Source organism: Priapulus caudatus, unplaced genomic scaffold (genome assembly GCF_000485595.1).
Source record: "Priapulus caudatus unplaced genomic scaffold, Priapulus_caudatus-5.0.1 Scaffold452, whole genome shotgun sequence".
Classification (NCBI taxonomy): domain Eukaryota; kingdom Metazoa; phylum Priapulida; class Priapulimorpha; order Priapulimorphida; family Priapulidae; genus Priapulus; species Priapulus caudatus.
In genome coordinates, this window is record NW_014577513.1 from 26,002 (window position 1) to 29,793 (window position 3,792).

Consider the following 3,792-nt stretch of genomic DNA (forward strand, 5'->3'; position numbering starts at 1 on the left):
TATTACTGTACTACCGGTATAGCAAAGCCTAGCTATCATAGATTTTAGATCTGTATTAGTAGTATCCTAGATATATGCTCTGAGCACGAACGCGGGGATGGGACGGTGCTCTTCATTCGTTTGCCAGTGAGTTTAGCATCAGAACACCTGCCGTCAGGTGAGCGCTGTCGCTCTGCGGCACTTGTTTTTAAATCGTTGGTCCACAAAAAAGTGGACCTCTGCAGCCTGTGGCGGGAGGGGGGGTTCGCACCTGTCGCACCCCTCCTTCCTACGGGCCTGTGCCTAGTGAAAACATACAGATGTACATAGTGAAAGTATAAATGCAGATTGAAAAGAGGCTTATTTTTCATAATTATTTACTGATACTGATACAATTTTGTAAACAATGTTTTATTAGTTATCATACTCTTAATATATATTTTAGATACTTTAGTCAAAACATCAGCTTTAGCTACATTCCTTTTTGAAATTTACAAATTGACCTTTTAAGATGATCAGAATTGGTTGCTTTCAACATAGCCTGAAAATGTAGGTAATGCCATTTCCAGGATCTAAATTTCAAAGATTTTGTGGGGGAGGGCCCCCAGACCCCCCCCCCCCCCGCATCGGCTTCGCGACTGGTGCCGGCACACACCATAACCGCCACTTATGCTATTATTACTGGACTAGTGGTGCCCCCGGACGGCATGCTCTCCCTACAGTACTGGCAATTTAATACAAAACAGGGAATTACATATGGGAATTTTACTGGGAATTTGTCTAATCTAAATTCGTCGGCAACAGTGAATGACTTGACACAGCGTTTGCTGGTAAGCATGTCATTGTAGCATCGTTTAAAATTTTTGGCATTTAAAAGCACACAAAAAACTATAATAAAACTTAAATCACCCTAATTACCTCAATGACTACGCCCACCGCATGCCACTCACGATGTTTACTCGGTGACGTGGCCCTCCGAATTCCCATTGGTTGATACAAATCACATGCCTCAAACTCCTCAATGACGCCACAGTGTTTTCAAGGCACATCCATAACACAAAAACCCAATTCCTCAATAGCTGAACGCCTAGAGCAGAGACGACAGGGCTCAAATGTCGTTGGATCGAATCCCATCTGTTTTTTTTATTATTTTTTGTTTTCTGTATTTCTGTATGTTTATCCATATTTACATGATTTATTTACAACAATTTAATAACATCAAATAATTTTTGTTTGTTTATAGGGTTAGGGTTAGGGTTAGGGTCACAATGCACCATAAAACATGAGTTTGAGGTACGTGATTAGTATCAACCAATGGAATTTGGGAGCTATGCAGGTCCTAGCTGCGTGTGTGTAACACAGCTGTATATTTCGCCGTCGTTGAATTTCTTTTGCGTTTCGCGTGATTGCCGGAGCAGTTCTTCAGTGATTCTCATGCAATAGCGATGTTTCATGTTTATAAACATTGACTTTATATGCGCACATGCGGAGTTTAACGGTTGGCAGCAAGCAGACGCGTGATATTGTTTGATACAAGCGCACGCACGCACGAACGCACGCACGTGTACGTGCACACATACACTCATGCACGCACGTGTAGGTGCACACGCACGCACGCACGCATGCACGCACGTGTACGTGCACACGCACGCACGCACGCACGTCTACGTGCACATGCATGCATGCACGCACGCACGTGTACCTGCACACACATGCACGTACGCACGCACGTACACATGCACACACGTGTACCTGCACACGCACACACGCACGCACGCACGCACGCACACATACACACGCATGCACGCACGTGTACGTGCACACGCATGCACGCAGCACGCACGTGTAGGTGCACTACATAAACAGCGCTTTCTATCAGAACATGTGGTCATTCATCTGTAAATGTCAAGCATCACACTTCGCTTCTGCCAACCACAACACATAACAAATACACGTGACCTGATCTATGACGTCACGTGAAACATCGCTATTAGACCTGCGCGATGGCGTGTGCATATGTTTGCTAGTGAATTAGACCCGCTAAAATTCGAGACTTCGCTGGCAGCAATTGATCCGTGCGCCGACCTTTTGATTTGGCGCACGGATCAATAGCTGCCAGCGTGTGATACTTTCGTAGGACGTTCCCGCGGTCGCGTGCGCTTTGCCGCGGAACTGCGCGCAAGATCCGCGCTTAGCGGGCAGGATCAACATCTCTCCGGTGACGCTTCTCTGGTATCCAGTCTCTCATCTGAGTTATCCTACATTTTTCTGCAGTAGCACATTTTGGGAGGCCACTACAGCCCTGCGTAAGACGTTTTTGACTTAACTCCTGATTAATTTGGTGTGGTAGAATCGCTATTTCCGCTAGACGGATTAGACGGTCTGCATAAGTTTGTATTTCCTCATGTTGATTTGACGATAACTTTTTAATTCTATATTCGCTATTAATCTCTGCAACGGATTTGTAAATCGTGTGCATAAAGCTTCATAACAACTTGGCCATGAAATTTTGGGAGTCGCCGAAGAGTAGACGGCGCGTAAAGTCAGCAGCAGGTCCGTGCAATGTGCTTATAGCAAAATCCATGAGATCGCTATCAGATAATTTTAATTGAATTTGAAACCATGTTAAGGCTGCTTGCCATTGCATAAAGCTGGGTACGCCTTTATGTTCTTGAAGTTCTTCCCCCGAAAATTTCGGCATTTCTTGACGCAATTCCGAAACTCGTGTGTTATGAGCAAAACCGTTTACCACACTGTCGAGTAATGGGTTAACCGCTTCATTAAAAACACGTGCCATCGTTTCTATGGGTAAATCAGTCATGGCTAACGTAATAAAATAATAGGATGTTGAGGGTGGTGGAGGAGCAGTAGAGTTAGAGTTATATAGGTAGGGAAAAGTGCTTTAATATTTCGCTAAGTAATACGCTCGTACCTTTCAAAGCTAGTTTAATACGAAATCTACCTATGCCGACACAAGAAGTTGTTTCACTCACCCGCCTCGAACTATCTCGTTGATCGTTTGTGGTCTTTTCCGCTGATATCTCACTAAAATGTCGCTGTCCGGCATCAGCTGATTTCTGTCGGTCCTTACGTGTAGCTGACTCGCACGTGTTTCTGCGTCGTCCCTGCTTCTTCCATAGCCAGGTCGTACAATTGCGAATATTCTGGCTCTATATAGTATAATGCGCTATTTGCAGCGGCATATCACTGTCCGTATGCATTTCCATACATTTTGCCCGTATGGCGAAACTCTGCATAGCGAATGTCACAATTACTGCGGAATCTGCCAAGCATCTCAATGTTCATTTCTTTTTTCTTCCTCTTCTTCTTCTTCATTTTCTTCCTCCTCTTGTGTTGTCTTTACTCAGTTTTTGGCGCGTGCGTCATACATGGTAGATTCGTCGTCTTCTTCTTTATCTTCTCCTTCTTGCGTTGTGTTGCAAAGGAATACTCAGTTCTTGTGGTTCGGCACCAAATGTAGCCCTGCTATCTGATCTTGACTCTAACTCGTCGGTCCGTGATCGTAGACAGTGATGGTCGAAGACGTCTTGTACAATGCAGACAGGTTTTATTCCACACATATGTCGCGGCATACACCCGCACGTCTGTACCCGCTCGCCACACCCAGACCTCACTCTCTCGATCCTTCTCTTCCTTTTTATACGTATCTACTTATGCCATGCTGTCACGCCTTAGCGGAAACAATACTAGCCAGGCCAGCGTGCTTTATTGCTCTGTAATCTGTATAATTCCGCTGCCCGGGTGAACGTGTTCAGCCATGTGCCGATGAGTCATCAGCTGTTGCAACCATTT